This window comes from Dermacentor andersoni, chromosome 8, assembly GCF_023375885.2.
Source record: "Dermacentor andersoni chromosome 8, qqDerAnde1_hic_scaffold, whole genome shotgun sequence".
NCBI lineage: Eukaryota > Metazoa > Arthropoda > Arachnida > Ixodida > Ixodidae > Dermacentor > Dermacentor andersoni.
The window spans coordinates 83,249,870-83,272,980 of record NC_092821.1 but is presented as its reverse complement, the minus strand read 5'-3'; positions in this window follow the sequence as shown (position 1 = coordinate 83,272,980).

Sequence of the window (23,111 nt, the reverse complement as noted above, 5' to 3'; positions counted from 1 at the left end):
GACCGTGGCTTGTACTGCCAGCACACGCGCGCTCCATGAAAAATAAGACACAAGTCGCGGTACTGGATACTACCATCTTGCGGCAGTTTGTGCGCGAACTTCATTCCAAAGGCAAATTCTTAATTATCAATCGGCCCACTACAAGCTCGTAAAAAGCCAAGACGACTCAGAATGGTCCTCACATTCGATTAGTTGCAGGAATCCTTATAACGTGGACTGAAATCTGCATCGCAAGAGTTACAGTGCATGACCGCACCTACACTGCGACCTTCTTTCCCCTTCAAAAGCCCTCACATGGCGAAATTCTCGGCATGGACTTTATGAATCATCGCTGCGGTCAGTGACCTAAAGTCAAAGTCGATAACACTATCCAGAGACCAAGCGCTCCATGAAAAATAAGACACAAGTCGAGGTACTGGATGCGACCATCTCGCGGCAGTTCGTGCGTGAACTTCATTCCAATATGATTTTGTTCCTATCTCCTGACGTCAAATTTGCGCAACCACCGACGCAAGCATCGGGCGGTAACCCGCAAGGTTGCCTGAATAGACCAATCAACCAGTCTCCTCGTTCGTAGGATGTCACTTTTTTTTTGCTTGATAAACGAATAGCATTGCCTACACTTGGCGGCTTGTCTTATCTAATTGGCTGACAAGAGGCGAGGAACACGCTCAAGTGAAGAGGGATTCGATGGGGCCGAGCGCCTGCACTGAAAATCGATAACCGGATGAAGTGGGTGGCGCCGGCGTCTGCGATTCGTCCGCTTTCCCTTACTTAGCTTGCGGTGGTTGATCGAAAATTGCGGCGGCATGGAACAGAAGCTTAAGAATGCCGCTAAAACGGATCCTCACCAAAGAAGAGTTGGCAGAACGAGGTCGTAAGCGTGCCGAAAGTGCTAGAAAACGTTACACGGTCACGCAAAAAGTATTATGGTACGCAGATAAACCCATGCTCTCCAGCAGGAGCGAGTAGCCAGTGCCTGAGGGACCGGCGGATATCAACTTTTATTACTTTCGGAAGGGGGCAGCCGGCGGCTATTCATAAGGAAACTCAGATTTGTTCGGCATATTAATGCATCTTTAACGCGTGCACATCACTGTGACGCGTTGAGTTTTTGCGGTTTTGTGACGTCGAGTGATGGGCAGTTCAAGTAGGTGCAGTCCGGAAACTTTTGACCAATAGCCGAGGGCTCGTGGCCAAAAGGCATCGAATCGGAAATAACACTTTTCCTTTTCTTCGGTCAAATCATGCTTAATAAATGTGTACACGTCATATCAGACGGGGAGGAATCGCGGTTTTCATGACGTCGCGTGTCAGACAGGTGATGTGGGGGCGGTCCAAAAAAGATTTTGGCCAATCGCAGAGGGCTGATTGCAGAATTGGAATAGAAATATTTGGACTTGTTATCATTAGAGCGCCCCAGGTCCACCTACATGCAGCTTGGAACTGCTATATAGAACGGCTACATGTTAGGACACCTGGCAGAATATACCGTAACTTCAAAGCAAAATTTGCACGTATCGAGACTACCCGGCGTGCATGCCACATTACGTGACTAATTCCACAATACTATACTCGTGATGATGATGATGATGCTCAATGGCATTCCCTTTGAAACAGGGGAGCGACAGTCACCTAACCTACTTGTTTCAATGAGGTATGCTATACATGTTTTTCATTCTACATATTTGTAAACATCTCCTTAACCTTTTTTTCTGAAATCTTCTGTATCTACAACTAACTATGCAACTGCTACATGACGTGCCACATGATGTAATAATATAGAACTGCAATACAAAGAGTGCACGTAACGACGCTACATTGCACACATCACACATAGCGTGACAAGTGGCGCGAAAATGTACTAATGAAGATGATTTTGATAGTGCTTATGGGGAGGATATATTGGCATCGTATTTTAACAAAGCGGTGGCAGTCAACTAGCCTGAATGATATGATCGGATATGCCATACGTGTTTTCATTACAGGAATATTTATAGAACTCTATAACCTTCTTTCTTCCTTAAGGCTTCTCTGTCGATCTCGTAACACGACCTATGCAGTTTCTACATGTCCGGCAACCTGGCGTAGTAATATGGAACTACAATGCAGAGGGGACCACGTATAGGCGCTACGCGGTTCGGATCTCACATTGCAAAACAAGTTGCACGATAGGATGCTACTGATAATAATGATGATATTTTTTTGGCATCCCAATTTGAATCGCGGCAGTGATATAGTCGCCTAACCAGCTTGATTTAATCAGGTACAAATATGCGGGTGTGCGGCTTAACCATGTCCGAATCCTGAGGGTTGAGCCAATTCCGAGTGTTTGGACCTTTATGGCCCCTTGGTGGAGGCAACACACCTCTTTGGCCTCGGCTTGGCTGACCCACACGGGGGAATTCGGTATTGCCTTTTACCGTCTCTTTCTCTCCCTCTGGCCTTCGTCTTTCTCTCACTCTCCATCTTTGTTGTCTTCTCTGGGCTTCCACTTCAAACTTTTCGAGGCAGGAAGGGTTAACCTTGCGTGAGTAGCCAACCTAGGCTATGTCATATTCGGTTGCAGTCGTAACGTACAGCGGGCGTTTGCAGGTCCTGTTTCACAGGTCGTGCAGCTTTTCCATGTAGGGCTCCACGTTGGGTGGCTGGCATTACTGGCGAAAGGAGTACACTCACTTATGGCTGCTTCCTTCCCGTCACTACCTGATAGCTCTCCTAAGGTGGGCTGCAGCGATGAATTCTTCGAGAAAATATTATTTGTGAGAAATGTTTACGTCTGTTTTTTGTTCTTAAGTTTTTACCAACCAACTGTCGCCAACGATTGATGCAGTACTTATTATGCTGACGGTCTCTGTGTTGCCAAGCTCGCTAGACCACGCGCTAAACATAACTTATGCAAAACCACGGTGTTGAAGAAATGCTAATGCGGACGAGCTTTCTTCAGGTGTCTAAATAGGAAGCTTTGCGTCAGCACAACACGAATGCTACCAATTGAAATACGTGTAAAACGCAGAAGTGCATTTACGAGACAACCGCTTGAACGATTTTCGAATGAAGGTGGTTAGATTTGAAAGAAAAAAAGTGTAATTCTAGTTAATGCCTTTGTTGGGCAGAGTTTCGATTCAGGGCTCTGAGGGGGGGGGGGGGGTTACGAAATTCCCCGAAATTGGTAAATTTTGAGAAACTGCAGGCACGAAATTTACAAATGAGTAACTCGGCAACAGAAATAGATATGACAGCTCTGTGACGTGCATCCTTTATAGCATGTGAAGCGTACGAAGTGGCAGAAAAAGCAACAGTTTACATGATATTGTTAGAATGCTTAGAGGGTTCTGAAGAAAACTGGTCCTTACAATTTAGTGACATATTTCATAACGGTGTGTATTACATGAATTTAGTCAATTTTCAATATATTATTAGGTGCATTCACAATAACGATACCCCTTTCTATTGATGAATAAAATTTTAGGAACTTCATTTAATATATATATTTTTGATTTCCCGTATTTAACAGCTTTATAGAAAAGCAATCGGTTTCTTAATCAGCAAAGCGCTTCCTGTGTTCACTATATTTTACCCTTGGTTTTTTTAAATGCAAAGTGATGTGGGCTGTATCAAGGACGCACCGGCAGTGGGATACGTGAAACGCCTTGTGCGTGCTGCAGGCGGTGTATGCGCACTAGCATTAAAAAATGACGCAACGAAGTTGACACGCTACGTTTATTCACGCATTGGATTGCTACACGGCTAACTTAGGTTGCAGCTACTCGAGGTCTCATGGTCGAATTTTGTAATCGTGCTCGCTCCATAATAGTAGTGTGTCCGCTAGATTTGCAGAGGGTGTGTTGAGCAATAGCACAAAGCAGTGACTTCCCTCCTGGGGATGTCTGAGATTGACCTTCGTCGCTCGAGCCTGCCGTACCCGTGGACGCTTGAAGCTCCAGCGCTTTCCTAAATCTGCGTTCCCCATAGATATAGACGTGTTTCACCATGGTCGAAAGAGCTGGTTTTGCCCTATCTTGCTGCCCGAGTCTCTTCATGCCATAGTTTGACCGTAATTGTGCAACATGAAGGGATTGCTGAGCAAGCGTTGGAGTATTCCTCCAGATTACACATTGGTGGCAACGTGGTGCACCAAGCGTGATTGTTAGCAAGCGTTAGGTTATTGCACCATATTGTACATTGGTACGCGTTGCAAGTCAATCGATAAACTGTACCTGCTAAGGTGTATTGAGCCCTCCTAAACGCAACCACTAGTGGTCGTATGGACAAAGATACTACTGGCCAGTTACACTTCTCGGAACGCTGCGAGACGCTAAATGTGCTCCTACCGCCCCAAGCGTAGTGCGGAAACGGTGCCATCTACACACGCGGTGCATGCATGATCCAGTCATGCTGTGCTTGTTTTCTCTACACAATACTGAAGTAAAGTGCGTGTCTAATATGGCTGCGAAGATATTGCCACATCCTATATGGACGCCGAGGGTATGTGTCAGGCGATGAAAACGACGCTGAAGTAGCGTGCGGGTAGAGAAACAGACACGACAACAAAGTTGCGTTGACTGCTCTGATAAAGTGCTTTCATACGTTCTCTACACCGGCTTTTGCGTCTGCTACTAGGCTATGACATTGGTGGAGGTGCGTGGTAGGATTGCCTCATGCTCGGCACCCCTTGGCAGAGCCATACGTCGAACGCGGAATCAACTTCGTCCGTCGAAACTCCTGTTCACCGGTACAGTCGCCGCTTGCTAAGCCTGACGCCTGAGTTCAACCCTTTGCAGGACCCTGCAGGAACGCGTCTACCTACTTCCGCTATGGCTACTGCAACTCCATCGCAGGTGACGCTGCAGAATCCTAAGATCGCAGACAGTTTCCATGGTGACGCTTTTGAAGATGTCCGAGATTGGCTGGAACAGTTTGCACGTGTCGCCAGTTATAATGACTGCTGCTCGCAGCAAAAGCTGGCTAATGTCTATTTTGCGGTTCAAGACAGTGCGCGGACGCGGTTTGTGAACCGGGAGGGAAGTTTGACCACATCGGATGCCTTCCGCACCCAGATGCTAGACACATTCACTAGTAGCGACAGAAGAGACAACGCGCAGCACCTGCTCGAATCTCGTATTGCCAAATTAGAGCGTTTCCATGTTTGCAGAAGATATGACCCGCATTTTCTGTAGAGCAGACCCTTAGATGGCCGAAGAAAAGAAGTTACGCAATCTCTTGCGCGGAGTGAAGGAGGAACTGTGTCCGGACTCGTGAGGAACCCACCGACGACAGTGTTGGGTTCACCAAGGAGGCTACCGCTATAGAACGGCCACTACAGCAACGGTACAGCCAATATGATCGCAGAAACTCACCGGTGAACGCTTTAATTCTACCTGAGAGCTGCAGCACGTCTCTGCGCGAAGTCACCCGAGAGATTGTGCGAGAGGAGATCCGGCAGCTCGGGATTCCTCCTATGGCACCAGCGGTGGCTTCTGTTGCTGATATCGTCCGAGAGGAAGTTCGACAGGCCTTTTCGTCACCCCACCGGCGGGCGGTGCCGCGACGATTAACCTACGCGTAAGCTGTCTGTCGTCCTCCTCCGGCCATTTCGATGCTGCTGACACCGTCAGCCACTATGACGCAGGCCATCACCGCCACCCCCGAAGCCCTATTTTCGACAGTCACGGCCGGCGCCAGCTATACCGTATCGCCACCAGCCGATCGCTGCGCATCTGTCTTACGGCGAATCCCCTGCCGGTTACCCGCTTCGAAAGACCGATTTGTGGTGCACCGCTGACCGCCGGCCGCTATGCTTTAATTGCGGCGAAGCAGGAGATGTTTACCGTGCGTGCCACTGCCGCCCAGCTGGGTATCCAAGGTTTCTCAACTGCAACTACCCTGTGTTTGATGCTGCACGTACCTGCGACGAAAATTCTACAAAGTTTCGGCCGGAAGGTTCAGCGACACCTCGATCGCGTTCCCCTTGTCTGGCTCGTTACACCCCACCGACCCGTCGCGATTTTCTGACGCCTCTAGGGGCAGGTCCCCTATCCCGCACCGGGGAAACTAGAGGCAGCGACCTCCGGGGGTGAGGTTGCAAACCGTCTAACTTTCCAAGAACCCCCATCACCGACGACCGACGACTCCAACCACACCCCCTGTAACCGACGCCATCAGCACCGGTCTTGTCGTTTTCATTGACGGCCACCAAGTGGCCGCTCTCGTGGTTACTGGCTGCCGTTTTCGATAATAAGTCAAAAGATGGCCGACAGCCTGAGAAAAGTGAAGACACCGTGAACCGCGCCTGACATCAGAACTGCCGGCGGCGAGTTGATGACGCCGATTGGAAAATGCACAGCCAGAAAAGTAATCGCCGGTGCAACCTTCGTTGCCACCCTCCTCATCCTCTTTGAGTGCTGCAAGGAACTTATATTGGGGATGGATTTCTTGAGAGAGTGCGGTGCAGTGATTAATGTCCGTGACCTCGTCGTCAATTTTCAAGGAGCTCAGACGATGTCGACCCCGCGGAACACCAGCGACCCCGCTTACGTATCGCCGAAGACGACGTCACGCTTCTGCCGCAAAGCTGTTCCCTCGTACCTGTTATCTGCGACAACTTGAACACCGGGACGGGCGTCGCTGAACACATCGACGCACTGGTACTGAGTCAAGGCGTTTCGATTGCCAGGGCCGTGACTAACGTGCACGACGGATGTGCTGAACTCCTGCTGACGAATTTTACCAGGGAACGTCGACACATTGTTAAAGCCACGGCTGTTGCTTACTTCGACGAATTTACCTCAATACAAGACTGCCTCTCAGTGGAGCACGCGACGTCCACCGTGACTATGCCTGCCCCTGTGGTTGATATCAGTCCCACCTTGTTGCCCGTCGAACGCAACAGCCTTCTTTAGCTCATCGATGAGTTTAAGAGCTGCTTCTCATCCACGTCACGAGTCAGCCAGACGCCGCTCACTAAGCACCGTATTTTCACCGTAGCCGACGCCAGACCAATTCGGCAGAATCCTTATTTTGTAGCACCGAAAAAGCGCGAGGCAATCCAAACACATGTGAAGTCGATGCTTGAGGACGGGGTTATTCGGCCATCTAACAGTCCTTGGGGATCGCCTGTCGTATTGGTGAAAAAGTAGGACGGTAGTCTGCGCTTCTGCGTCGACTATCGAAAACTCAACCAGATCACAAAGAAAGACGTTTATCCGCTGCCGCGTATCGACGATTCACTGGATAGGCTACGAAACGCACGTAACTTTTCGTCGATGGACTTGAAAAGCGGCTACTGGCAAATAGAAGTTGATGAGAGAGACCGTGAGAAGACCGCTTTTGTGACGCCCGACGTACTTTATGAGTTTCAAGTGCTGCCCTTCGGTTTGTGTTCTGCGCCAGCAACGTTTCAACGACTAATGTACACGGTACTCTCAGGCCTCAAATGGCAAACCTGTCTGGTGTACCTCGACGGCGGGATTGTTTTCTCCGTCACGTTGGAGGAACACTTACGGAGACTAAAGACGGTCTTTCAAGCAATGCGCTCAGCTGGTCTAACTTTAAAGGCTGAAAAGTGCCATTTTGGCTCTGAAGAACTTCAATTTCTCGGTCACGTTGTTAGTCGTGAATGCGTCCGAGCTGACCCTGATAAAATGTCTTGCGTGGATAGTTTCCCAACGCCATCAGATAAAAAGGCCATGCGCCATTTTCTGGGCCTTTGCGCCTACTACCGATGCTTTATTGCGGAATTTTTGCGCATCGCATGGCCATTAACACATCTCCCCAGAGAAGATGTCCCCTTTGTGTCAGGTGAAGACAAACAACGGGCATTTCATGACCTACGGCAACGGCTGCAGACGCCTCCAGAAATCGCACACTTTGATGACGACGCTCCTACGATTCTTCATGCCGACGCTAGTAATGTCGGCCTTGGCGCAGTGCTTGTACAGTGCCAGGACGGCACCGAAAGAGTGGTTGATTACGCCAGCAGGACGCTATCAAAGGCGGAGGCGAACTACTCCACTACAAAAAAAAAAAAAAAAAAATGAATATCTCGCACTGGTGTGGGCCGTCCTGAAATTTCGGCCATATTTGTATGGTTGGTGTTTCACCGTTGTCAGTGATCATCATGCACTTTGCTGGCTGACTAATTGAAAGGATCCAGCTGGTCGGCTTGCGCGCTGGAGTCTTCAGCTCCAAGAGTTCGACTTCACCGCTCTCTACAAATCAGGGAAACGGCGCACCGATGCCGACTGCCTTTCTCGGTCTCCTGTTGAGACTACAGTGCACGACGATTATGACGGGGCCTTTCTAGGCATGCTAGACACTGTCGCCGCTTCACGCCACCAACGTCGAGGACGCAGAACTGGGGCGCTATAACGTAAAACTATTCCAAACTTTTCTATTCCAATCCTGCTATGAGCCCTCCGCGATTGGTCAAACACTTTTTTGGACCACTTTTTTGGACCGTTGCATGCCGCCGCAATTTTCGACCAGGCACCGCAAGCTAAGTGCGGGAAAGCGGTCCAATGCCAGACGTCGGCACCACCCTCTTCATCCGGTTATCGATTGTCAGTGCACTGGCTCTGCCCCATCGAATCCCTCTCCACTTGAGCGTGCTCCTCGCCTCTTGTCTGCCAAATAGATACGACAAGCCGCTCAGTGTAGGCAATGTTATTCGTTTTTCAAACAAACAAAAGTGACCTCCGATGAAGGAGGAGAACGTTGTATTGGTCTTTCCGGCTTCCCCGTCTCCTAATAGGCTGTGACAATATAAACGAGAATGCTATACTATGCTTTCTTTACAAAGAGGGCTGCTGCTTTAAGCAAGCGGCCGTATTCGCCAGATTTTTCAATGAGTTACTCACCCAAATACCTGATTCAATTAGGCGCCGTGGTTGCAGAGCTTATGTCATTTCTGCTTTCCCATCAATCGAGACAGGAGGCTTCAGTTGAAGGTTATTCTGAAGCGAGATGAGTGCAGGAAGCAGAGGTTAATAATAGGAGTATTATATTTGTGTTTACAGAATCCTCTATCTCGTTCTGACGAATTTTAGGCGAATGTTCTCGTGCTGGCACTGCGATTCCTCTGACAAACCGGACAATGGTATTTCTTTCTTGAAGATTATAACTTCATGTAGAAGATCTGGTCTGGCTAAAGTAGTATTCTGATTGCACGTCAACTGAACCAAAATAGAAAGTGGAATGAGTAGGTTCGTGTTCGTTGCATCAGTACAAGGGGAACAATATTTCGTTGCAGTTTTTAAGTTTTGTTGAGCTTTATTTGTGTTGGAAGATAAGTTTGCACGAAAGAGGATTCTGCGTATGTATCCGATTGAAAGTGACACAAGAGTTGAACGAGAAAACCAGTCAAAAACACAAAGGACAAGATGAGATGTTCACACCACAAAGACTGGACTATCAACTGAGGTTTATTAGAACCGGTGTAGTCCCAGCATTCTCGTTCAAGTATGTACGAACTGGCCCAGATTTCAACCCTTCTGACACAAGAGCTTGGCACCATTTTCATGAGGCAAACAGATGAGGGCGTTCATTGAAACCTACACGGCCTTGTGGGTTATCATGTGCCAGGGGCAAGAGGCCGCATTAATGAAAGTTGTCGCAAAACAAAATGTCGTCAGCTTGCCGTTTAACTATGTGTTTTTAATAAAAATAAAGTTATAAGTACCAAGTTGAAAAAGAAAAAGGAAAAGATATCGGGCAGAAATCTTGTACGATGGCTAAGCAAAACTGCCAATACGCAAAGCGCAGGCACGCGGTGTGGAATGCACCCCGGATCCTGTATTTCCCCCTGGACATGCTGTGCCATCGAGCGCCACTGACGCAATGTCTGCGCGAAGTGTATTGCGTGGCCACTGAGACTGCATGGCTTCCGAGATGTACACTGCAGCTGGGCACCTCTCTTGCCTTTCCCTGTGCAGAAGCTGCGCCATCTAGCGGCGCAGTTTCGAATTCCTTGTGTGGCCTTCGAGATGCGAAGTGCGCCGCTGCGTGCGAACACAAAGAATTATCCCACTCCCTCAGTCATGCGTTGGTGGCTCAGTGCGTTCAAGTGTCGGGCTGTTGTGCTTGAAGACCCACTGATAGGCTGGTTCGGTCCCTCTGAGTATTGGTAAAATTTTCTTACGAATTTAAGATTTTCTTACTACCTTCAAGATTTACGCACATGTTTTTACTGCGCTATCTTAGGTATCGGTGCAAGAAAGCAGCTAGATAGTTCAGACAGCCGGAAAGAAAACTAGTATAACAGTGCCAAGAATGCTATTCGCAACAAGTGATAAATAGTAGCGTTCATTTATGCGGACGATACTTATCTATGTTTTAAATATACTTGTCCAAACAAAAGATCAGCGCCTTTGAGCCATTGCAAGGAAAGTAATTTTGTAGGACGTAATTAAAATCCGCCATGACGGGCTCGTGCATTATGTGCTTGTGGAGGGGGGTTTCATGTGGCAATTACCCCTCCGTGACCATCTGGCGTCTGTGTGATAATTCGACTAAAATCAAACATGTATCGTTTGCGATCAGAGATCAAGCTAACATAAAGTAACAAAGAATGGTGATAGTGTTCGATAGAATGAGAAATATTCACATGGCATAAGGAATGCGGCAGAAAGGTGTAACGCGATTGAAGCCTTGTCTGCTCGTTGTATATATTGCTTGAATTACTCAGTAGTTTTAAATAACGAACAACACTCGAGCCAATCGGCCACTGCGCAGTTGCGATGTTCGCCATTCTCACGACTACGTGTAATGCAGTGTTGCCGTCATCTATCTGGTCCCTTTGTCACGTGTGACAGTTCGCATAGAGCAGACTGTTTTCTGCTGCATTACCTCTCGCAGAGAGCAGGCATATGGTAGAAGCCGTGGCTGACGGATGGCACATGGCCGTGCAGTAGCGTGAATAAGAGAAGCGGTTAAGATTTCGTCACATGAAAAAGTTGTTTAGGTAAAAATAACAAATCAATAAGGATGTGATTGACGTCTACTGCAGTATTACATCATCCAAAATAGCGTCGCTTGGGTAAGCCCGGACTTGATTCTTCTTTCTGGGAATTTTAGAATTTGTATACAGTATTTTTTTCTGACGTGACGTCAGCTGCAAAGATAGTGACTGTCTCTATTTGGCTGATGTAGTGATCTACTGATGTTATTGATACTTATTTCTTTCACTATCTGTTTATTATTACACGCTTCCTGAATCGAACTTTTGTCGCTAGACATTAATTATTGTTTTGCTTTCTATCGTCCTTTTTCTTCTCTGGCGCTGTATCCATAATTATGCTGCCATATTACAAATTATGACAACTATTATTACAGACAGTTTTCTGTAATTTACAGAGCTAACGAAACTATTGCTGGAGGCGTGAATCCGAGCCACTCATTAGCCCTATCTTTTCTTTATTAAAAGAATGCACTATAGTTTCTCTTTTCAGATTGTCCCTTAAATCGCAGCCGAATACGACACGTTTAATTCCGTATTCTGAGCTTATACGTGCCAAAACCACGATTTCATTATGACGCACGCCGTATTATGAATTCTAACAACCTGGTGTTCTTTAACTTGCCCCCAATGATCGGGACCCACGCATTTTTGCATTTCGTCCCATGGTATTGCAGCCGCTGCGGAGAGGATTTGATTCCGCGACCTCTTGCTTAGCAGTGCAGCACCATGGCCGCTAAGCCACCGCGGTGGGCAATCTGGCATGTTGAAAATGTTAATAAGGTATAACGCTTTGTGTTACTTGTTTATTTTTGCTGCACTACTACCACTACCATTTCTCACGAATACAGATAACATATTAACAAACAAAGAGATCAACAAAATGTATTGATAGTAAAATGTTATTCTGATAAAAAAAAGCTTTATTTATGGTATAGCAAGCAGAAGGTCGTTTGTTTTGGAATGACATCCCACTGAGTCAATACAATTGGATTCATTTGTAGGGCGTGCGAACAAGACGCTTAACATATCAGCTTTGCTCGGTTACACCACGCGCAAGCTATGCCACTTTTAGATAATTTCAATAAGCGTTAGGAGCCAGTGTATGAGCTCATAGAGCAATACATACCTCCGAGATTCCATTTCCACTGCGCCGAATATCTTTGTCCAAGGCGCCGTTAAGCGACAAATATATTGAAATAATGACCATTTGTGTTGGCTTTCGATATATCTTTATTTACTCCTAAAGGCATAATGTGTAATGCGAGCTAAAACTCAGCGGTAACATTCCGACACCGGTATGCATGGTCCATCGTATCCTCGCCGATACTTTCCCCAAACGCACATGCAGTTGGTTGTGAAGTTCGCGGGGCAGAGGTCGTAGTTCGTGATCGCGCATGTGCACGGCGCACAGTGGTCTTCCGGGTCAAGCACGGGTCTCTTGCGTGCTGCAACAGTGGTGCGTCACACTGCAGGAACTGCGGTCACAACATATTGCATAATGTTTATACTAAGAAGTTTCCTGCGTCGTACATACAAAACATTTTCTAACACGGTGAAAAAATTCATAGCTCTTTTATGTTGCAATTTTTACAAACTTGCGCGAATAATACAGGTGTGAGAAATCTTATACTTCTCAATTGAGATTTTTTTGTTCCCTGGGCAGACACAAAAGGGTCTCATGAATTCTACTAAGTCTATGTCATGCAGAATGCATATATTTTTTTTTGTTAGATAAGTGTAAAGGCCAAATTACTCAGATTTCAATTTAAAGAATTACATTATATTTTGTTAATGTATTACACTCTGCACTGCCCCGCGTTTGACGGAGTTTTGATAAAGTCGTCTTGTAATTCTTGCACTGATTTTATGTGCTCAGTATTTTTTCTTACATTGTGTATTGTTCCCCCTGCCAAGGCCTGTTGATGGCCACCGCCCCCCCCCCCCCCCAAAGCAACAAAATCATAAATAAATATAGAAATTGCTCACACCATTGGTTTCGTTATTCGGTACGTGATATTACCATGCTAAAAGGTTCAACCCTTTCTTGTAGTGTCAGAAGTGCTACTTCATCAAAGAGCAAGCATAAATATTCTCCTTTCACGTCAACAAAACATTCTTTCTCTGCTTACGTGTACATTTAGCTTTGAAGACTGGGGCTTCTCCAGAAAATATTACAATGCAAAAGGAAGTTTAAAGAAACACACACACTGGCAAATACTGCGGGTGCCGCGCTACTGAGCACACCTAGTTCGCTACTTTCTGAGTCTGTGTATGTAGCTTGTGATACGCAAAAATAAATCGCGAAGCCGCCATGGTTGCTCAGTGGCTATGGTGTTAGGCTGCTGAGCACGAGGTCGTGGGATCGATTCCCGGCCACGGCGGCCGCATTTCGATGGGGGCGAAATGGGAAAACACCCGTGCACTTAGATTTAAGGGCACGTTAAAGTACCCCAGGTGGTCGAAATTTCCAGAGTCCTCCACTACGGCGTGCCTCATAATCATACAATGGTTTTGGCACGTAAAACTCCATAATTTAATAAAAATGAATCGCGACCAAATCCACGTACAGGCGTGAGCAAAAGGGTAGAACCCAAAGTGTCATCAAAGCAATGGTTTCATCCAGCACATCGGTGTTACGTGAGATTATCTTAATGCATTACATTGGTAGGACAGGTGCGCGTAGCTATTGGAACTTGATTTTCGCCTTCATGCTTAGGCTAAGATTAAAAAGTGTTGGCCTCAGAATTTTCCACACACCTGCACATATATTGTCGGCTCACGGATATTTCTAAAATGGCAGTGAACACTCAACACCACAGCGCCTCATATTGAACGGCATTATTATGTTCATTTCTTTTTTTATTCGGACTAGCCAGATTTGTGCGCAAATATTAACACGTCACCGGATCGATGGCCACGATTGAAAGCTTAGAATCCTCGCTCGAAAATTAGCGCCATTGAGAAGAGATTTTCTTTTTTGGTGCATAAGAAAACAGGCAAATCCCAACAGAGAGCATATACCGATAATGTTTTCTCGTAGTTATCTGTAAGGTAGACAGGCCTCTCAATGGAATAGTGCATGAAATACAGCGACGCATTGTTCTCAAAATATTTCCTTGTTGATACAACCCGCCACAACCACCACCACCACATTCAAGCAGCTTGCATATGGCCTTTCCCAGTGTGGCATTTATTAGGTGTCACTGGGTATGTGCTTATTCTAGGCATATCCTAAAGATTGCATATTTGCCATGATGGCAACTTAGGTGAACGCGTCGTAATTCTCTGCATACCCTCATTACTATATTCTCAACAAGCATTTTACATTCCCTTTATCCTCGTGATATTGTTACGTGAAGGAAGAGTCACTAAGACGGGCAACTATTTACAAGTTATATTTACAACAGCGGTTGCAGCGCTGAACGGTTAGATTCACAGCGCGAACCCAGTTCATTCTTCCTCCTCTTTTCGCGAGTGATGGAGTCCATGCGTCTCGTTCAAACAATCAAATACCACACGCGTGCAGCATAATCCCCCGGCGGCAGAAGCGACGTCCCGGAGCATATAAGTGTCATCAGTGGGAGGGTGATAGTGCTTCAGTCGTGTGACGTGCACGATATCACTGGACTAAGAAGCAGATTTTGCGTCAGGGGCGATGTCGTAGGGCACGGGAGTCACGGCACGAAGTACTCGGTATGTGCCTGTGTAACGAGACAGCAGTTTTGCTGACGGGCCGACCTGATGCGATGGAGACCACAGAAGCACCAAATAACCAGGCGGGAAGGGCACGTTTCGGTGTCGCCGGTCGTACAAACGCCTTTGACTCTGTTGGGATTTCAGAAGGCGATCCCGGGCAATTTCCCTTGCGTGGGCACAGCGGGCGATGACGTCAAATGCATATTCACTGGTCGGTGCCGCGTGAACAGGGAGGGTTGTGTCGAGGGGCAGTGCTGATTCTCGGCCGAATAGAAGGAAAATAGGGAATCACCGGCTCTGCCGTGGCGCGAGGAATTATGAGCAAATGTGACAAACGGTAGAGTGAGATCCGAGTCAGTGTGGTCTGAAGAGACATATTTCATGGGCATGTCTATGAGAGTGCGATTGAGACGCTCCGTGAGGCCATTTGTTTGCGGATAGTATGACGTGGATAGCTTGTGCCTCGTGGCACAGGACTGCAGGTTCTCCGCGATAACATTTGATAGGAATGTCCGCCCACGGTCTATGAGAAGTTGTCGCGGAGCTCCATGTTATAAAATCACGTCGCGTAGAAGAAAATCGGCGACATCTGTGGCGCAGCTTCTAGGAAGCGCTCGGGTGATGGCGCAGCGCGTTGCGTAATCCGTCGCCAGAGCGATCCACCTGTTCCCAGAGGTAGAAAAAGGAAAAGGGCCAAGTACGTCCAAACCAACCCAAAGTACTGGTGCGGGGGAATGTCGAGTGGTTGAAGGTACCCAGAAGGGAGCGTCGATGGTTCCTTGCGTCGCTGGCATTTCTCACACGCAGCTACGTATCTTCGAACGGAGCGAGCAAGCACTACCCAAAAGAAGCGTCGGCGGATCCGGTCGTAGGTACGTGACACACCCAGGTGACCGGCAGTGGGGAGGTCGTGAAGATTGTGGAGAACAGCCAAGCCAAGGTGTTTAGGGATCAAAAGGAGTAATGCAGGTCCGTTGGGGTGAACGTTGTGGCGCTAGAGTACGCCATCTTGAAGTGTGAATGAGCGAAGGGAACTGTCGGTAAGTGACGTTTCCAGGCGGTCAATGATTATACGCAAGGACGGGTCACGGCGCTGCTCGACGGCGACATGGAGCAGTGAAAAAACAAAACACAGGCGTCGGTGTCAGTATTAGACATAGAGGTCGCGCCTTCGACAGGGTAGCGAGAGAGGCAATCTGCGTCATTGTGTTGGCGTCCCAACTTGTAAGTCACTGTGTAGGGATATTCTTGTAGTCGGAGCGCCCAACAACCGAGCCGGCCAGCAGGATCTTTGAGCGACGAAAGCCAACAGAGCGCATGATGGTCTGTGATTACTGAGAAGGGCTTGCCTTATAAATATGGGCGGAACTTTAAAACTACCCAGACGACAGCAAGACATTCGCGCACGGTAATCAAATAGTTACGCTCTGCAGCTGTCAGGAGCCGGCTAGCTTATGCTATAACGCGCTCATGTCCACGTTGGCGTAGCGATAAGACGGCGCCAATCCTATAACCAGTGGCATCGGGTCGGACCTCTGTAGGTGTGGACTGGTCAAAGTGGGCCAAGACCGGTGGATTGGTGAGAATCGTGATAATGCGTGAAAATGCGGCAGCCTGAGGGGAACCCCTCGTAAAAGGCCCGTCTTTCTTCACAAGTTCAGTGAGTGGTCGAGCGATTGTTGCGAAATCTCTTAAGAAACTTTCGGAAACAAGAACAGAGCGCCACAAAACTCGGGACGTCTGTGACAGACTGAGGTACAGGAAAAGCCGTTACTGCTCGAATCTTTTCCAGGTCGGGTTGTACTCCGGAAGCATCGGCGATATGGCCTAGCACTGTAATCTGTCGGTGCCCAGTGGCACATGGATGAGTTTAATTGTAGTCCAGCCTTGCGGAAGACGTCAAGGATAGCTGCGACGCGTTCAAGGGGCGTCTCAAATGTAGGAGAAAACACAATGACGTCATTGAGGTAACAAAGGCAAGTTGACCATTTGAAACTATGAAGCAGAGTCGAACGTGGCGGGAGCATTGCATGAACCGAACGGCATAACCTTAAATTGGTAGAGGTCATCTGGAGTGACGAAACCGGTCTTTTCTTGGTATTGCTCATCGACAGGAATCTACCAATGACCTGATCAAATGTAGATGGACGAAAAGTATTTGGCATCGTGAAGACAAGAGTGTCGTCGATTCGTGGTAAAGCGTTAAAATTCTTTTTACTAACTTAATTTATGTGGCGGTAATAAACGCAGAAACGCTACGCTTCATCTTCATTTTTGAGGAGCACGACCGCGACGGCCAAGGAGTCGACGAGGGCTCAACAATGCCTCTGGCGAGCATCGTGTTTACTTCCTGCTGAATAATTTGCCGCTCTGCCGTGACCAAACGATACGGTCGGCGGTGAATGGGAACATCATCACCAGTGTTTATCCGATGCCTAGCAAGGGACGTCTGACCAAGTGGTCGATTGTCTGTGTCAAATATGTCGCGGTAGGAATAGCAAAAGGCGATATAGGGCGGCTGCTTCGTCAGGTGCGAGGTCCGGAGCGACCATGGGACGTATTGGACCGTCGAGGTTCAAGGCATCCTGCGGGTAATCAGGAGGATCTGGAGACGTGTCGGCTGCAAAAGCAGTGACGTGGTCGTCTGCCACTGACCAAAGCGCAACCACCGCTATCCCTTCAGGTAACACTTGCTTCGTCAAGCCAAAAGTGATAACGCGGAGCATCCGATTAGCGGCAAGGGTTACGACGGAGTGTGGCACAAAGATGTCGCGCGCCAGGAGGACATCACGAATAGGTGCGACGACATAGTCGCCATCAGGCACGGTTGCCGTTGATGACAATTCGACGAAGGTTAGGGCTTTTGGAGGTAAGCGAACAAATGCTGTAGTGCAGAGGGTGTTCAGCTGTTCGGGGTGAACGTGTGAAAGAAGAGGAACCTCGAGGCACAGCGTACAGGTGGAACAGTCGAGGGGCGCAGAATGAGTCGTCAGGAAGTCGAGCCAGAAGATTAGGTCATGAGGGCAACTGGTCAACACGGTGACCGGGACTGGAACTTGGCGGCCAGCAATTCCTATTCGAGCAGTTGCCATACCCCTGACGGCAACAATGGCGCCATTGGCGACGCGTACGGCTTGAGTGTTCGCAGGCGTAAGATCTTTTTTGAGGTGACGACATAGATTAGCGCTCATTATAGATGGAGACTTGGGCTCCAGTATCAAATGATGACGTCAACAGAACACCATCTACGTCTACTTAAATTAGGTTCGTGTTGGTGAGGAGCATCAATGGAGGATTTGGACAGGGCGAACGTGATGCAGCACTACATCGAAGAGCTGCATGGCCTAGTTTTCGACCCGTCGGTTTGGCGATGCAAAGCGACGAGGTTGGGGTGACGGGGAGCGACGGCGTTGAGGCGACGGCACTCGCACACAGGTGCGGCTGTCAGGGGCGTCAGAAGTAGGGTACAGACAGCGAGGTGAATAGCGGCGAGCGTCGGAGTATGTGCGAGGAGCAGGGAATCAGCTCCAGTACGGCCGCATCCAGGTGGTGAGGCAGTGGCGAGATACATGACCAACGCGGTGGCAGCAGAAGCAGATCGGTTTGTCGTCTGCGATTCGCCATTCAGCAGGATTGCCTAGTCTGGGAGCGAAATACTGGTCATTACACTTTGTGGTCATGGAAATGGGTGCCGAATTACGTCGGCAGACAGAGCAGGCGGTACGGATGCCAAGGCGCAGTGATCGCTGTGTTTGGTGCTCTTTCATCGTGTGCGGCTGCGTCAGATCATCGCTGAGCAAATTGCTCGCGTGTTTTTAATGTTGGCCTGAGACTGGGTGATCACGCTCTCTTAGCCAGCTATTGCATATCGCTTAAGGAGAATTGTACGGCGCAAAATATTGGCTCGCATATATTTTGGCCGCTTTCACGGACAAGGCAAACATGGTAATTTTTTTACCGACGTCTCTTTATTGCTCATCTGCATTAAAAATACTTCTCAGTGTGGAATGCACATCTCATGTGCGCCAATGCATGTTCGAGTCGCTGCCGTGCGTAGGATGGCTTGCATTCAGTGGAATTCACAGAGGCAAGCTCGATGGGGGAACGTATTTGCCTGTGTAACATGCTGAGCCGCCGCATTTGTACAGATGATTTGTCGCGTCTGGAAGCTGAAATTTCGCAGCGTTCAAGAGGTGTTCTAAAGATTTAGTTTTTAAACGTTAGCAAATGCCGCCATTGTGGTAACGATAGCCATTTTAGTGTACGTACACAAAATGCTGGTTGCAATAACCTTTTTGTTATCACCTGGAATGAAATATTGACACGTATACTTATCTTTTCGGGCGACCACGTTTCGCCGCCTAACAAATGTTATCGCACAGCGCGGGACGCGCCTGCATGCGTCCGAAGATTCTGGAAAGTGATCGATGCTTCTATCCGGCTGTCTGTTGTCGCCGAACTTTGTGTTACCAGATTTCATCGCGTGACGCGAATGGTGTAGAACTTTGTGGAAGGCACGCGGGTCCCAACCTTTAGTCTGGAACATTCGACGACTGCTGTATAAAAGCCGACGCGCTTGGCCCGCTGATCAGATTTTCGACGATCGCCGACTGTGTGCGCCGCTATCGTTGTGCTATGAGTGTAGCCTGTTTTGTGGGCATAGGTACGCCCAATAAAATTTAATTTTGTTGTTCACAGTGTCGCTACTGTGTTCTTCAACGTCACCACCACGTGACATCTGCTGTAGGTGCTAGTGCGTTCATGTACCGAACGCCCCCGCAAAGTCGCGATCCAAGCCCGAAGCCCGAGGACAAAACCTACATCGCCCAAGACCAGCGTGCTAGCCGCAGACTGCAAGGACTGACAATGGCTGCCCCAGCGTCCCCCGTTATCCTACAACAACATCGGCACCCACCGACCTTCCATGGAGCAGCGACTGAAGACCCAGAATCCTGGCTTGAGACCTACGAGCGAATCGCGACTTTTAACAACTGGGACTCCGACGACAAGCTGCGGCATGTATACTTTGCCTTAGAAGATGCGCCAGAACGTGGTTTGAGAACCGCGAGTCGACCTTGACGACATGGGACCTCTTCCGTAGCGGCTTGTTGTGCACCTTTACGAGCGTCGTGCGCAAGGAAAGGGCCGAAGCCATGCTGGACGCCCGAGTGCAGCTACCTAACGAGAACGTTGCCATCTTCACGGAAGAAATGAACCGTCTATTCCGCCACGCCAACCCGGATATGCCCGAGGAGAAGAAAGTCCGCCTTCTCATGCGTGGTGTGAAGGAACAACTTTTCGGCGCAATGATACGAAGCCCACCGAAGACCGTAGAAGAGTTCCTTCGCGAGGCCACCAGCATCGAGAAGACACTCGAAATGCGGAACCGGCAATTCAACCACCGTACAAGCTCTACCCACTACGCAGGAATTCAATCACTGGCCACGGACGATCTGCGCGAGACCATCAGGGCCATTGTCCGCGAAGAACTGCGCAAGGTCTTGCCTTCGTCGCAGCCTCAAGTGGCCTCGATCGCCGACATCGTGAAAGAAGAGGTGCACCGATCGCTTGGAGTTCCTGAGGTGCAACCAGAATCACCACAGCCCCAACCGCAAGCGATGACCTACGCCGCCGTCGCACGCCGTCAAGTCACCCCTCCCCGACCGCGTCAGGGCCCTGTAACGCCGCAATTCCGTCGTCCACTGCCGCCGCCGCCAGCACGCCCACCCGTCGCCCACCGCACCTACGCGAGGAAGACGGACATTTGGCGAGCCCCCGACCACCGCCCGCTCTGCTATCACTGCGGAGAAGCCGGCCATGTGTACCGCCGATGCACATACCGCGACTTGGGACTGAGAGGGTTCGCCGTCAACGCGCCGCGTCCACAGCTTTGCGAGCGCCCACGTGACATCGCCGATTACCTCGCCGCTACTCAGTGGAGCCCTCGGAGGCCATCCCGTTTGCCGTCACGAGGCCGCTACCTGTCGCCGCAGCGCCGACCATACACCGGCCCAGCCCGGGGCCGCTCTACGAGCCCATATCCGGAAAACTAAAAGCAGCAACCGATGGAGGTGCGGTTGCTGTTCGTCGAACTGACGAAGATCCTCCGCCGCCGACGAAGACGACGAAGAGACCATCTCGACGATATAATAACGACCCGCCGCCGTCCCGACGAAATCAGGAAGCCAAGACTACACCGACGAAAGACGACTTGACGACGCGACGTTCCAGCTTCAGTTCAACACGACGCAGCCGTCATCCGACGCCAAGACCTAACTGCAACGCCAGACAAAGAACCACCGACCTCGACGTGCTTCTCGACGGCCACGCAGTTGCCGCCTTAGTGGACACAGGTGCTGATTACTCCGTCATGAGTGCACACATCGCCGCCCAGTTGAAGAAGGTTAAGACTGCATGGGAAGGCCCTCAAATTCGCACCGCTGGAGGGCACCTGATTACGCCGACTGGAATCTGCACGGCAAGAATAACCATTCATGACCGGACTTACCCTGCCACCTTCGTTATCCTCCAACAGTGTTCACGAGACGGCATTCTCGGTATGGACTTCCTGAACCAACACGGCGCAATCATCGACCTGAAGTCGAAGTCAATAACGCTGTCGGAAGATAAAGCGATACCTCCGAAAGCCCTCGTAGTGACCACGCCTTGAGTGTGCTCGAAGATCAAGTAAGTATTCCGCCTCGCCCCAGCATTGTTATTTCGGTCGGCACCGAAATACCCGCTGACGTGAAAGGTGTCATCGAAGGCGACCAACGTCTACTGCTAGACCGTGAAATTTGCGTCGCAAGAGGGATCGCTCGACTGCATGGAGGGAAAACTGAAGTGTTGCTGACAAACTTCAGCCAGGAATTCAAGCACATCAACAAGGGCACGACGATCGCGTACATCGAGGAAATTCTTGAAACCAGTAATGCGTTTGCCCTCTCGGATTCCGCCGCATCTACCCCGACGACCATGGTTCTCGAACCAGACTACGACATTATTCCAAGTCTCCCCATGATTAAGCAACAGCAGCTCAGAAGTCTGCTCCGACGATACAAAGGCTGCTTTTCGACGTCATCGAGGATTCGACAAACACCAGTCGCCAAGCATCGCATAATCACCGAGGAGTACGCTCGACCACTCCGCCAGAGCCCTTACCCAGTTTGGCCGCGAGAACGCGAAGCTATAAGAGAACAAGTGAACGAAATGCTGCGCGACGACATCATCCAGCCGTCGAAAAGCCCGTGGGCATCCCCTGTTGTCCTAGTGAAGAAAAAGGACGGAACCCTACGTTTCTACGTCGATTATCGTTGTCTGAACAAGATCACGAAGAAGGACGTATACCCCCTCCCACGGATAGACGACGCATTGGATCGGCTCTGCAACGCTAAATACTTCTCCTCGATGGACCTCAAGTCTGGCTATTGGCAAATGGAAGTTGACGAAAGAGATCGCGAAAAGACCGCCTTCATCACCCCAGACGGCCTCTACGAGTTCAAGGTTATGCCATTTGGACTGTGCTCGGCGCCTGCAACGTTCCAGCATGTGATGGACATGGTTTTAGCAGGATTGAAGTGGCAGACCTGTCTGGTTTACTTGGATGACGTCGTTGTATTCGCCGGAAATTTCGACGATCACCTTAGGCGGCTTGCCACAGTACTAGAAGCCATCAAGTCATCAGGGCTCACTCTGAAGCCAGAAAAGTGCCGCTTCGCTTACGATGAGCTTCTGTTCCTAGGCCACGTCATCGGCGAGTATGGAGTCCGCCCTGATCCGCAGAAGACAGCTGCCATCGCAAAGTTCCCGCAGCCCACCGACAAGAAGGCAGTGCGTAGATTTCTTGGCATGTGTGCCTACTACAGGCGATTTGTCAGACTTTTCACGCATCGCTGAGCCGCTGACACAGCTAACTAAATGTGACGTCGAGTTCAAGTGGGAAACGCCGCAGGCCGACGCATTTCAACAAGTAAAACGACGCATGCAGTCGCCGCCCGTACTTGAGCACTTCGACGAGCACGCCGATACCGAAATCCACACTGACGCCAGTAGCCTAGGCCTCTGTGCCGTCCTAGTCCAGGGAAAAGATGGACATGAACACGTGATAGTTTACGCTAGCCGGTCGTTGTGAAAAGCGGAAGGCAATTATTCTACAACCCAAAAGGAATGCCTCGCCATCATTTGGGCTACAGCCAAATTTCGCCCTTACCTATATGGCAGGCCATTCAAAGTGCTCAGCGACCATCACGCGTTGTGTTGGCTAGCTAACTTAAAGGACCCTTCAGGAAGGCTGGCACGGTGGAGCCTCAGCCTACAAGAATACGACATCACTGTAACATACAAGTCTGGACGAAAACACTCAGATGCTGATTGCCTATCACGCGCCCCCATTGACCCGCCGCCGCAAGATGACGAGGATGACGACGCCTTCCTTGGAATAATAAGCGCGGAAGACTTC